This window comes from Nerophis ophidion, linkage group LG24, assembly GCF_033978795.1.
Source record: "Nerophis ophidion isolate RoL-2023_Sa linkage group LG24, RoL_Noph_v1.0, whole genome shotgun sequence".
Taxonomy (NCBI): Eukaryota; Metazoa; Chordata; class Actinopteri; order Syngnathiformes; family Syngnathidae; genus Nerophis; species Nerophis ophidion.
Window position 1 is genome coordinate 29,725,813 of NC_084634.1, and position 15,644 is coordinate 29,741,456.

The 15,644-nt window shown below is 37.7% G+C and overlaps 1 protein-coding gene across 6 annotated transcripts in view; it reads right to left on the minus strand.

Moving 5' to 3' along the window:
* The window catches only part of lama2 (laminin, alpha 2), a 522,186-nt gene that overhangs the window by 199,960 nt on the left and 306,582 nt on the right, over positions 1–15,644 (minus strand). The gene's annotated exons all lie outside the window — the stretch shown is intronic.

Consider the following 15,644-nt stretch of genomic DNA (forward strand, 5'->3'; position numbering starts at 1 on the left):
TTCATTAATAGTGGGTCGGGAGAGAATTTTCTTTTGCATCCACACTCTCGTATTCATGTCGGAACGACACATAAGCCTGCAGCTAAGTGGCAGGAGTGCTAAATCTAATCGGCAGGCTCCCTGTTCGACTCAGTGAAAGTAGTAAGTACACAGCAACACGTGTACAAAGTTAAAAGTTTGTGACAGGAATGAAAATGAGGCAAGGAAAACAAGAGATTAAAAAAAAGATCCAAAAGTAGAACAAACAACAGAAAGTCTTTGGATTCACAGGCCTTCTACTACCCTTTGCAACATTCTATCTCTGTAAAATGTTGTTTTTTTTTCACTGTTGCTACTATAAAAATAGAGTGCAAATCCCAGCATAACATTAAAAAAGAGTTAGAAATAGTAATATCAAGTTTAAAGCCTGGATTTGTAAAGATGTGAAATGCAAAAATGACTCAATGCAGCCACTAAATACAAGCAAAATCATGTTCTTATTGTTTTTGATGTATTAACTTTTCTGCGCATCTGGTCGAGTGTTGGTAAATTGCATTGAAGCTGAATGTGTTCAAATAAAGCAGACAAATGTGAATAAAGATGTAACGATAAACGGTGTAATGATAAACTAAAGTAATTAACATTACTGCTCTAAATTAAAATGACCATATAACCGTGATAGGTAACACTTGGATAAAGTCTCAGGGACACTGCTCATTTACTGGAGAAGCAAGCTAAAAAGGGTAACATGCAAACAAAACACTAACATTGGCTATTTAGTCCATTAAAAGAAAACATTCCCCAATCTGAACTTATATAAGCACATTACTGTCTGAAGATGTTCAATTGTGTCATAAACCGGACACAAAAACAAAAAACACTAATGCTTTTAAAAATTAAAACAGTAGAACTCAATCAAAAATAATAAAAACATTATACAGTGTTCCCCCCACAATATTTGTTAGTTAAGGTAGTGTCTCTCCACGGGCAAGGGGGCGTCGCACATCTCTATATTTTACCTAAAGTAAAAACAAAGCACAAAACAGTCCTAGTTACCTGAGATACAAAGTATGTCAATATTTTTGACTTAGTAAATATTGACTTACTAAGACTAAATAATGACTAATTCAAATTAATGATTTACTGTAAATAAACGTTTGCAATAAGAGTTTGAAAAAAATAAAGAGTTAAAAGTGGGCCCACATGCTGACATACTATGCTCAACTCATCATGCTTACTTTTTACAGCATTTGGAAAGCATTTAGTGATTTTTATTATGTAAATGTTATATTTTTAACAACATGTGATAGCAGCAAACTAGGCTGCTACATTACTAATGATTAATGTAACTATAGCTGAAAAAAATAATACAATAGCAATAGGAGAAACAATTCATCCCTGAACACCATGGAGTTCATGTAGGCTTTATGATGCACTTACATTATTATATCAACTATCAGAGACAGAAACTCTTCATTTAACATAATGTCAACGGGACCATAGTGATGTTACTGGTAGTTGACTGGGAGGTGTTTAATATAATTTGGGGAGAGTCCGCTGCATTATGTTCACCTGCTAAACACCTTTCTGCTAACCCGCCCCGTCTCTCCTCTCTGCCTGCCTGAGCACTTACTGCATGCACTCTGAAAACTCACTGCTGAATGGCTTTTACCGCTCACAATACGCACTGCTGATTGGCTGTTACATGCGCTCTGAATACGCACTGCTGATTGGCTGTTACTGCTCTGCGTGTAACCAATCAGATGGTTGTTTGGGTAGGACAATGCTGGGTGCTGCAGAGAAGCACTGACAGAGGCAGAACTAAGTGGAGCAGCATGTTAAGACTTAGTTTAACACCAAAATGATAATATAAATACATTTAATAAAGTCAAATACAAATAAGGCTACAAGAGAAGTATCATACACTTCTCTTTTGTAAAGGAAATCTGAACAGCCGATATGGGCATCTACATTAACTGTATGATTTGCCTGATAAGCTGGACAGGACAAAACTATAAAATAAATAAATAAATAAAATTAATATATATATATATATATATATATATATATATATATATATATATATATTTTTTTAAAGACTTTAGGTGGGGGCTCTTTTTTGTTAAGGCGGCCGCGTTAACAACAAACCGTTGCAAGAAACCCAGCTATATTTTTTATGACAAAAAAGTATATTGGGTGGCTATTTATTTTATTTTATTTTTTTAAAATAAACTTTGGTGGTGTGTATGAGTACTTTTTGAGCAAATTCAACAATAATGATAAAAACAACAACCGTGATATGAAATGTTCATATCGTTACATCCCTAGTTGTGAAATAAATACAACAATTAATTTGTGTTTCCCAAAATAACTTTTAAAAATGCTCAAATTGATGTACAGTAGTTGTCTTGTGAAGTAAATTATATTTATATAGCGCTTTTCTCAAGTGACTCAAAGCGCTTTACATAGTGACACCCAATATCTAAGTTACATTTAAACCAGTGTGGGTGGCACTGGGAGCAGGTGGGTAAAGTGTCATGCCCAAGGACACAACGGCAGTAACTAGGATGGCACAAGCGGGAATCGAACCTGCAACCCTCAGGTTGCTGGCACGGCCACTCTACCAACCGAGCTATGTCTTCTGCATAGAGTTTATGTTCAGGGAAAGTACATGCATATATACACTTTCATCCCTTCTGATAAGCACACAAATAACCCCAAATAGATCGTAGATGTTTATTTTGGAAAGGAATAACGTGGTAAGGCTGACATGCGACCAATGCCTACAGTTTTAAAAACAATTTTACAATGGGTCTGGATGGATTTTTGCATCAATTCTGTGAGAATCCTGAATGTTACTGAAGCATTAAGGAGTTGGGGGAGGGAGGGGGGTTGTTAATTTATTCAGTGTGTAGTAGTATCATGAAGCAGCCCTCTGAGGGCTTGAGTAAATGCGATGTGGCCCACGTTGAAACATAGTTTGAGGCCCTTGATCTGCTTAGCAAAGTAGGTGATTATGAAGGAATATAACTAACAGCGTGCGTTGTGCAGACAAATATATACATAATGTAAATAACAGTAGTAGTAATTCAATTTACTGGGGTCACGGAAAAATACAAAAAATAATTGACAACTTAAAGCCGTTTTTTTCTCATGGGGTGTGTGTGACCTGGGTAACATGCTTTATCCGTATCATGCTTCAAACCCTGCGTTTAAAAGCTGCTCACTGTAGCCAGTAATAATGACTTACTCAATTTGATCATTTTGGTGACTGTTTCATAATTGTACAACATTTCTGAACAGGTTGGTTTTTTTGGGCCTTGGTTAGGAATTGTTACCAAAACTAGTACTTTTTTTTTGGCACCGGCTGAATCCCACCGGTCGTACTGGGTACCGGTTTACATTAAAGTTACAAAGTTAAAGTTAAAGTACCAATGATTGTCACACACACACACTAGGTGTGGCGAAAATATTCTCTGCATTTGACCCATCACCCTTGATCATTCCCTGGTAGGTGAGGGGAGCAGTGGGCAGCAGCGGTGCCGCGCCCGGGAATCATTTTTGGTGATTTAACCCCCAATTCTAACCCTTGATGCCAAGCAGGGAGGTAATGGGTCCCATTTTTATAGTCTTTGGTATGACTCGGCTGGGGTTTGAACTCAATCTACCGATCTCAGGGCGGACACTCTAACCACTAGGCCACTGAGTAGGTACTAGGCCACTGAGAAGGTAAAAAAAATCCAACAATGCCATGTTTCGGTAAGTGGATTGCGCGTGATGTCACGACTTGGCCAGGGTTTCTCAATTCGGCACTTGGCGACCACTTCAGCAGCACCAAGATCAGATTCAGCCAAACGACCCCGAGGTGATGTTGCAATTTTCAATGCCAACAAAGGAATTGACTTAAAAGAGCCACATGTAATAATTTCATGTCAAGTTAAGTCATTGTCAAATGACCCCGATATGTCAAAAGGCATTAATAAATCATGTTCTTTTAGAATACCTCAATAACTGGTAACACTAGTTCAGTCGGGAAATGTTCATTTCAAAATTAGATTTACAGCGCCAAAATCATATTGATTTCATTTCAATGTCCCACCCTCCACTGTTTTACCAATTAAAAAAGTCTGAGTGTGTCACATCAGGTTGCCAGTTATGCACCGCCATCTTTGTCTGGCTACTGCCACTGGTAAAGTTACTAAACATGTGAGACCTTAGTAAATCTAAAAGGCCTCGTTACGATTCTCAACTTATTCATGACAAATCCAGGAACAAAACGAGGATTTGTATCGGGGATGCTTTTGAAAGATGGAGATGATTGAAAGTGGAAAAGATTTTTTCATCTGAAGCCAAACTTGCCAATTTCCTCCTTGATAGATAAGTCAGGAATTCACGTTTTCTTATTACTTGTAATAAATGGAAATTGACATTTCGGATGTAAACTAATCTTGTCTAACAAAGCTAGTATGTTCGTGCAATGAATGCTTAGCATGCTAGCCCGTTCAGGCTTAGGGGGGAAATACACGCCCGTTAGCCTGTATGTCGATGTGTCATCCAACTGACAGGACAACATTTATTTTCGAGAAATAAAACCTACATGGATACGGGTAGTGTCAGTGCCTATTTCGTTCTCAATATACTGATACGCTGAGGAAATGGGTTTCCACATTAGCACGGCTGTCATGGCAACGTGAAACGTGTGGCGACACCCAAATCGCATGATAAAAGAATTCATCATTTTTGTTTGCACGTTGCGGACTACATGTACCAAGTTATACGGCAATCTGAAACATTTGAAACAGTAGCCTAAAGGCATACCTAGGTAAAATGTCTCTGGTTTTGGGCGTACATTAAGCATATTTTCTCCAATTTAACCATTGCTACCGCTGGTTGTAGATCGTTTTGGTCTTTGTTTTCTAATAGTCCTGAAAATAACCATATGATTGCCATTTGTTGTGATATTGTACACAGGCATGACATACTTCTTCTTGAAAATAGCCTAATTTCTGTGTGAAATGTGTTTATTGGAGATTTGTTATTGACAAAAAACTTGTCATTTCAGTTAGTATGGTGCAAGCACCTCAACCCCTAAGAGGCAGTGGAAGTTCAAAGTTCCTTGGAGTTGCCCAGTCAGTCGAGGTGGATTCGGCTGCGTATCTAGCAACCTCAGTATGGAAGAGGAGGAGGGGATTACAGAATTTTGACCATGATTGCAGTACCATTTCTGGCCGGACTTTTACATATGGCTCCTAAAAAAAAACATAGTAGGGCTCTGTCACGCCAAATTTCTTTCCCACTACAAAAACCTTCCCCCCGGAAGACATTTGGTGTGACAGCCCCTCTAATAGCTGAAGGACCCCAACGAGGGCGTGATAATACCAAGTTATATGACTCTTAAGGGTTACAGCTGCAAAAATTAGTGAAGCAAAAATAGCTTGAAAGTTTAGCATGCTGGAAAGCTAATATTTTTTCCTCACTGTTATTTTTCACCAATGACAATCAGCCAATTATAATGATTTTAAAACATGCAGCTGTGTGGGCTGCTTTAAGGTCCTTCCACCCTCATTGGGGTCCTTCAGGTATTAGAGAGGCTGTCACGCCAAATGTCTTCCGGGGGGGAGGTTTTTGTAGGGGTGAAGAAATTTGGCGTGAAAGCTCCACTTTTTCAAAAATGCGTTAGCTTGATGCCAATATGCACTGATATGTTAAAGATTAACATTGGAGATTTTACACTGCGATTTCAATACCTACAAATCTCAATGAAAAATAGAACTAAAATGCACGTCACAATCATTTAGCTGGTGCGGAATGAGTGTATTACTTACAGTATTAACACTTTTTAGGGCACCATAAAACGCAAAATTACACACCATTAACTTGAACTATATAAACCGCTGCCATCTAACATCTTGGACTTAATGCCATACCTGTAAATGAGACTCCGAAATGTGATAATAAATCAAGATATAACAACTGGACAACAGTTGTCATAATCGCCTATTTTTTTTAATGTTGCAGTAAAAAAAAAAAGATTTTTAACAAAAACAATTAATATTGAGTAATATACAAAAGTCAGGAAAATTTAGAATGGGTATTGATTTCCTGGTAAAAGGAATTGGTACCCATCCATACTTCCAAGTTCATTTTGTTATCCAGCAATTACTCAAAACAAATTCATATGGAAAATGTTAAGTAGCAAATTTTTAAATGTTGCAAGTTAAAAAAAAAATAAAAAAATATTTTTCTATCCAAAACAATTCATATTTATTAAAACACACAAAAGTACTGAAAATTGGCACCGCTGAGTACTGTCATATTTATTAAAACACACAAAAGTACTGAAAATTGGCACTGCTGAGTACTGGTATCAATACCCGGGTACCAGTAATCAATACATATCGGTTCAATTGTGAACAGTATCCATCTCTCGCCTTGGAGGAGGTCAGCGTTTTATGGAATACCCGTCTCTTTGTCAACTTTACTTAAACCACAAGTGCAACCAAAGTAACAAGACACCAACAACACACAGTAATCAGCCTCTCAGAAGTGCAATTAAAAGCCCGGACATCAGGGCTCCCATCCGGCACATGAAGTTGTCACACACAAACGCGGCGCCGACAAAACACACCGCAGCTTAAGAAATAAGTCGGTCGCCTCACGTTGCCACACATGTACGAGCTCGTCTCATGTTGAATGCAAAGCAGACAGAAGGACAGACCTGTGTGTGGGCTGAGAAAGTGAGAAAAAAAAAAAAAGGGGGCTACAGCAGATGCCCAGACTTTGCACAGAAAGAAAGACACGTGCACAACGCAGGCTTCACACACAAAAGCAATGAGGCATAAGATATTTTACAGCCCATGCATACACCACAGTGTACATGGGCACAGCATGTTGAAACAGACAAGGGAACACGCACGTAAAAATACTGTTTCACACGCGCTCACTCAAACAGGCTCTCGCCACTTTCACTTCACCCTTTGGGCGACCATCTGGACGGCATTCTGTCAGTCGTCACAATGCGAGCCTTGTTGTGGCCTAATATGTGGGCTTTTTGTTGTCTTTTTGTAAGAGTTGGCCTCGATAGTGGAGATGATTCTGTCGATACAGTTTAGTTGCTCCTACTTAAGGTCAAACTTATTTTCTCTAATGTTTTAAACCAGTGGTCACCAAACTTTGAGCCCAAGATCCCTGGCCTCAGCCAAAAACCAAAGCAAGAATTATCCCTTTCTCAACTATGTTTATTTATAAAATGAAAAAAATAAAATAAAATAAAATAAAAAATAAATATATATATATATATATTTGTTTTTTTGTATTTTATTTTAATTTATATATATATATATATATATATATATATATATACATATATATACACATATATATATATATATATATACACACACACACACACATGTATATGTATATATATATACATACATATATATACAGTACATGTATATATACACATATATACACATATACATGTGTGTGTATATATATATATATATATATATATATATATATATATATATATATATATATATACACACACATGTATAAGTATATATATATATATATATATATATATATATATATATACATACAAACCCCGTTTTCATATGAGTTAGGAAATTGTGTTAGATGTAAATATAAACGGAATACAATGATTTGCATATCCTTTTCAACCCATATTCAATTGAATGCACTACAAAGACAATATATTTGATGTTCAAACTCATAAACTTTATTTTTTTTTGCCAATAATAATGAACTTAGAATTTCATGGCTGTAACACGTGCCAAAGTAGTTAGGAAAGGGCATGTTCACCACTGTGTTACATCATCTTTTCTTTTAACAACACTCAATAAACGTTTGGGAACTGAGGAAACTAATTATTGAAGCTTTGAAAGTGGAATTATTTCCCATTCTTGTTTTATGTAGAGCTTCTGTCGTTCAACAGTCCGGGGTCTCCGCTGTCGTATTTTACGCTTCATAATGCGCCACACATTTTCGATGGGAGAAAGGTCTGGATTACAGGCGGCCCAGGAAAGTACCCGCACTCTTTTTTTTCACGAAGCCACAATGTTGTAACACGTGCTGAATGTGGTTTGGCATTGTCTTGCTGAAATAAGCAGGGGCGTCCATGAAAAAGACGCCGCTTAAATGGCAGCATAAGTTGTTCTAAAACCTGTATGTACCTTTCAGCATTAATGGTGCCTTCACATATGTGTAAGTTACCCATGCTTTGGGCACTAATGCACCTCCATACCATCACAGATGCTGGCTTTTGAACTTTGCGTCGATAACAGTCTGGATGGTTCACTTCCCCTTTTGTCCAATATTTCCAAAAACAATTTAAAATGTGGACTCGTCAGACCACAGAACACTTTTCCACTTTGCATCAGTCCATCTTAGATAATCTCGGGACCAGAGAAGCCGGCGGCATTTCTGGATGTTGTTGATTAAGGGCTTTCGCTTTGTTGAGTAGAGCTTTAACTTGCACTTACAGATGTAGCGACGGACTGTATTTAATGACAGTGGTTTTCTGAAGTGTTCCTGAGCCCATGTGGTGATATCTTTTAGAGATGCCGGTTTTGGATACAGTGCCGTCTGAGGGATCGAATGTCACGGTCATTCATTGTTGGTTTCTGGCCATGCCGCTTATGTGGAGCGATTTCTCCAGATTCTCTGAACCTTTTGATGATATTATGGACCGTAGATGTTGAAACCCCTACATTTCTTGCAATTGCACTTTGAGAAACATTGTTCTTAAACTGTTTGACTATTTGCTGTATATATATATATATATATATATATATATATATATATACACACACACACACACACATATATATATATATATATATATATATATATATATATATATATATATATATATATATATATATATATCCACTTCCGCTGGCGACTGCGTCTTTCACCGCGCACACGAATGACATAGCTTGCCCAAAGCTGATGAAAAAGTTACAATCAGGTCGCATTGCGTTTGGACTGAAGTCACAATTGAAAAGATCAGATTCCAATCAAATTCGCACTACCACCTGATGTGGCCTGAAACTGATGCCAAAAGGTCAGACTCTAATCACTATGGAGCATTTAGACTTGCAAAAAAAAAAAAAATCAGATCTGGTTCACTTAAGGGGGAAAAAATCAGATTTGGTGTGCAGTCTAAACTGTGCCAAAGACACAAAGAGCATCAACTGATGGAAAAGAGTAAGTACAAATCATTTTGCAGCACGCAAGACTTTTGCAGCCAAGGGGAAAGAGTAGAGTTTAAAATGTGGGGTTTCAAAAAAACATCCCCTAAGGTTTTATTGATCTATGAGGCATCTACGGAACCTTCATTAGGTGGGAGGAAGGAACCTTTATTACATTATTGAATTACATTCCCACTCTTTTCCTGTGCAGGAACTAGAGTGATGATGGTCTGACAATGTCCAGAAGACCTTTCCTCATGTGAACAATAGTCAAATAATATTATTATGGGACCGAATCGTCAGGCTCGGCTGTCGGGCTCGCTTTGAAAAAATGTCATGACACCGTGTGTCGACCACGGGCATGTTTGGGACATCAAAACATTTTTGCAGTGTAATGGAAGGCAAATGGACTTGACCTGAACTCTGCAGGCCACTCAATAAAATTCATTAAGACTTGGAGCGATAAGCAGAGCCAAAGAGACAGAAGGAGAGAGTTATTGTCTTTTAATAATTCCTGCTGGTCTTTTGTCATTTGCACAAGATCGATAACAACCCTCCGTCTCCCAGACGTGAGCAGCCAATCAGCGGCGGAGTCGTGCAATAGATCAGGCTGATTAGTCGATAACCATTTAGCCGGGTGGAGGGAAAACAGCAACAGAACAATGAAGTACCAAACTCACATTAATAGTAAAAGTCAGGCTGTCTGGCTGCCTTTGTGTGTTATCTGTCTGCTGATTGGACGGCACGTCTAACGCTGTCTGCAGGGTGTCAACTAGCAACCTGCCTTTCTTTCCCCGCACAGGTCTTTATTTTCACAGACAAGTGCCTGCACGTCTGTGTCTGCGCCTGTTTCTTGTTCCTCCTTTCACACAGGTGGAGTTTGTGTTCTCACTCTTGAGCACAGCTGGCAGCAGCGAGTTGCCCCGACATCACAACCCCACGCAGCTGCTCGCCCGTAGCCGAGCGGCCAACAACACCGACATCGTGCGCGTCAACACACTCCCTGCCTATTAACGTATTTTCCAGAATAAATAGCACACCAGTATATAAGCCGCACCTACAAAATTTTCAATCTTTTTCCCCTTCCATATATAAAGCCACATAACCATTCATAAGCTACAAATATATAAGGTGTAAAATGAGTTATTTACATAGGAAGATACATGTTTATTTACATACCTAATTGTTTCCAAAAGGTGTCTGTAACACGGCAGTAAAACGGCTGAGCAAACAAAACAGAAATCATCGTCACGGACCCATTAGCGGCGGAAGCTAGCTCTCCAATCAGCTAAACAGACGCAATAACTCCACAGTGACGTCTTGGTGAAATTACTGAGGATTTTTAAAAACTGAAACAATATATGAATAATTCCATTGTAAGTTAATGACTTCTGTTTTGTTTGCTCAGCCGTTACATTAGCTAATGCTAACTTACAAATATGCATGAAAACACTCCGACAGCCATCACACATGGGACGGTTTAGTAAGGAAGAATTGTTTTAGTTACACTGCAAACTTACAAATGTTAATTGGAGTAATGAATGAAGAATCCATACAAGTAGAAACGCTATGAATGTCTAGAGTATTTGTACTTCTGGGTGAAAGCCCAGTCTAAACAGAAGGGCAATGCAGAACTGCAGCACCTGCAGTGAGCAAACTCATCCAAAAGATGGCGCCATAGCATAAACAATAGCACACTTATTCAATGTTTTTGTTTCGTTAACTTTTTTAAAACTCTTGTTATTATGGAAAACATTTTTTATAAATTAACCGCACCATTTTTAAGCCGCAGGATTCAAAGTGTAGGGAAAAAAAGAACGTCTTATAGTCCGTATTTTACGGCATTTATAAAAACAAACGAGTTTCAAATAATTTCACTGTGAATAAAAACACAATATTTTACAATTCTATTTTAGACAGTGTCCAAATGTGACATATTTTATACCCTTATAGGATAATTTGATTACTTTTATGCTCGTTCAACAGTCTACACCAGGGGTGCCCATTACGTCGATCGCGAGCCACCAGTCGACCACGGGGGGTGTGTCAGTCGATCTCGAGCCAGGCTTTTAAAAAAAATAGACCTAAAAATTAGTGATCATCAATCTTCACCAAGACGTCACTTAAATGACATTCACGGTACCGGAGGGTCTTGTGAGATGACGCTGGCTGCTGCAAGATCATTATTATTAAAATATGACCGAGAGGAAGGCGAGAAACACTTTTTATTTCAACAGACTCTCGCGCCGTACCTTCCGTCAAAACTCTAAAGGCCGACTGCACATTTCCTATCTTCACAATAAAAGCCCTGCTTCATGCTGCCTGCGCTAACTAAATACAGAGTCTCGGAAAACTGGCGTGCACAAGCGATCCCTCAGAAAGCTGGGGTGCACATCACTTGTGCACGCCAGCTTTGCGAGACTCTTATTTTGTTAGCGCAGGCAGCATGAAGCAGGGCTTTTATTGTGAAGATAGGAAATGTGCAATCGGCCTTTAGAGTTTTGACGGAAGGGACGGCGCGAAAGTCTGTTGAAATAAAAAGCGTTTCTCGCCTTCCTCTCTGTCATTTTTTCATAATAATGAACTGGCAGCAGCCAGCGTCATCTCACAAGACCCTCGGGTGCCGTGAATGTCAATCAAGCAAGCTACGGAATTTGCCGCCAATGTTTTTCTTGTAAAGTGTATGGAAGCTGGATGAATTAGATGCCAAAAACCAACCACTTTCATGTGGTATTGTACAGAAAGGACAACTTTTTTTCTCCTCCATTTGAAAATGTGGGCGTTATCATCATTACTGTCTGATTCCAATCAATGCAAGTCATCAGAATCAGGCAATACACCAACTTATATTCTTGTCTTCGTGAAAGAAAGACATCTATATATGTTACACATGCTTGTATTATCATTAAAAACATTTAACTTGTTTACAAAAATGTCTCTTTCATAAATAAATAAATATAAATGATATATATAAATGAGGTAGATCCCCTCGAGTTGGTCAATTGAAAAGTAGCTCGCCTGCAGAAAAAGTGTGGGAACCCCTGGTCTACACTGTATCACATTTAGTATTTACAGTAGGAAGGGAATAGGAATTGACCACAGCATTAGTTGCTATGTAGAGTGGCGCTTTCCATCATTTTCAGAAAACTGCATTGCAAAACTATTAACAGCCCTGCCCCTCTTCCTCTCACACGAGATTCACTCAGGACTGGGGCCTTACAAATACCTTCTCTTTTGTATAGGATGAATGTTAGTTGCACTAAATGATAAATGGGTTGATTATTTATTTACTGAATACACAACAGAAATAGATAAATGCTACATTTGTAATTATATTTAACATTACCACTACTAATAATAATTATTATAGATTATACATATTTTATTACATTGAATTATGAAAAATATGTATATTGTTGTCACCAGAGGTAATAATGCAGCGTTTCTCAACGTGTGGGGCGGGCCCCACTGGTGGGGAATAGACACATGACAGGTGGGGCGCGAGGAACGGGAGGAAATTTCACTTTAATTTTTTTTTTAAATTATATTCTTAGATATTTTTTTTTTACTATGCTTTCCTTTTCTATACACACTGTAAATCACTTGGTGATTCTGTCTGTGAAATCCGTTATGTAAATAAATGTGAATGACTTATTTTTCCTCTAGGCTTTAAATTTCTAGGTAGGAGCTAAAGTTTGACAGATATAGCAACAGTAACCAATGGGGGCGGGGCTAAGCGGAACTATCTTTCACGCGGATGGGTAACAGGCTAATGTGTGGACCACAATTACACAAAATGGATACATTTGTGACTCGCACTTCAAAGGTCGTCAAATCAGAGCCAGCGCCTGCAGAGAAACAAAAATCGAAAAGAAAATATGAAGGGTATCTTGCTCTTGGATTCACGGCTATGGTGGTGGGGGCAGAGGAGAGACCCCTGTGTGTTCTGTGTCCAAAATCACTAGCAGCAGACAGCATGAGACCCAACAAATTAAAGAGACACCTGGAGACCACACACCCCAATCACGTCAATAAGCCACTTGATTTCTTTCAAAGAAAACTGGAAGAATAGTTATTCTATTTATTATTGAACTTGACGCAAGTTATACCACAGCTGCACAGTTATTTTATTTATAATTGAACTTGATGTTATTTTATGTTATTGTTTGAATGTATACAACTTGAATGTTACTTGACATTCAATAAATATGAAAATGTTAAACTTGGCATTAGCGTTCTGTTGAGGCGATGGGGGCAGGTGGGGCTTGAAAACTCCCTCTTGTTCAAAGTGGGGGATGACAAAAAAAAGTTTGAGAACCATTGTAATAACGCATTACATTTACTCTGTTATTCTGTTACTTGAGTAACTTTTTGGATACTTGTCCGAGTAATTTTAATGGAACATACTTTTTACTTAAGTACTTTTGTAAAGAAGAAACACAACTTTTACAATGCGTTTCACTCCGATCGTTACATTTATTTGTATCATTGATCGTTACATTTATTTGTATCATTATTATATTTATTTAGAATATGTTGATTACTGCTTGAAAATACTTATTCAAAATCCTGCCGGTCATACCGGGTACTGATTCACATAAAATCCAACTTAGCAATATTACGGTACATGTGTTGTGCGTGACGTCACGCCTGATTGCCGACTTCGGCAGCACAGAGCAGACTCAGTCCAACTACTTCTAGGTAATGTTGAAAATTTTTTATGTCAACAAAGAAGTTGACTTATAAAACGCCTTAACGTAAGTTGAGAGTCCGTTTTTCCAAGAATGCATTTGCTTTGCTATTAACATGCTAGAGAATAGCATTAGTGATTTTACATGACGATTTTTACACCTTCAAATGTGTTAATGATACTACAACTAATATGCACGCTACAATCACACCGCTAATGTGTAATAAGTACAATTTTTACAGTATTAACACTTTTTAGAGTGAAACAAAAAACACACCACTATACACTATACATGTGACGTTTTGGACTTGCAACTGTAATTGCAACTTAATGTCATACTTGCAAATGAGAGTCAGAAATGTGATATTTAAACAAGACAGCAGTTATTATTATACTCATTCTTAAATGTTGAAATAAAAAAAAAAAATTTAATTAGAAAAAACTAAGTATTTCATAACACACAAGTACAAAAAAAATGGTATCGTTGAGTACCTGTATGGATTCTCAGGGACCAGGAATTGGTATCGTATCGGTTCAAATGTGAACGATACCATCCCTAAATATCATTAATGGATAGTATTCTTTGCCTGATGGTTTTCCAAGTACAGTAGCATTTTTTACGTCTGTTCAGACACTGAGAATATTTGTCTCCTAACTACGGTCAAACATATTTCTCACTGCAGTAATGATCCACTGGAAAGCTCTCCAGTATTAACACAATATTCGGTGTTACAAAGCAGAAAATACTGACTGCAGTAAATCACGATTTATTTTTAAACTAATTGGCTTCTTAACACAAGATGCCTTTTAGACGTTGGCGTTGTCTATTTTGTTGACAGTGTTCCAAGTGGAAGAAAAACCCCTCAGCCTGGAGATTTATTTTTCTTCCATTGCGATGATGGGGCTTTTAGGTGGAAATGGTTTAAAAAAAAAACCCACTGAGCTCGTTAATGTCACTTTCCTCACACACACAATCCTGTCAACAGTAGCAGTTGGAAAACTGGGCCTGGTTGGCAGTGACTGTTTGGGTATTAAAATCCAGGGTAACACGTTAGGATGGGGAACATCCATCCATCCATCCATTTTCTACTGCTTATTCTCTTCGGGTTATTTGGACACTCAGGGAACATTTCAGAGTTAGGGCTAGGGTTACTAATAAGCAATAATTCTGATGTTATTGAAGGAAGACTCTTAATGGCTTACTAGTTGTATAATAAGGCTATGCAGAAAAAGGCATTAATAAGTACTTAATAATGACTAATTAAGAGCCAATATGTTACTAATTTGCATGTTAATAAGCAACTAATTAATGGTGAATATGTGTTCCCCATACTAAAGTGTTACCAAATCCAGTAATGGGTATCTCAGAGTCACATTCTTAAGGGACACTATACAATTAAAGTACCGTATTTTTCGTATTATAAATCACTCCGGAGTATACGTCGCACCTGACGGAAATGCATAATAAGTCGCATTTTTGGGGGAAATGTATTTGATAAAATCAAACACCAATAAAATAAATTTGAAAGGCGATTTAAAATAAATAAAGAATAGTAAACAACAGGCTGAATAAGTGTACGTTATATGACGCATAAATAACCAACGAAGAAGGTGCCTGGTATGTTAATGTAACATATTATGGTAAGAGTCATTCAAATAACTATAACATATAGAACATGATATACGTTAACCAAACAATCCGTCACTCCTAATCGATAAATCCGATGAAATTTTCTTCCTCGATGTCGCTTCTAAAC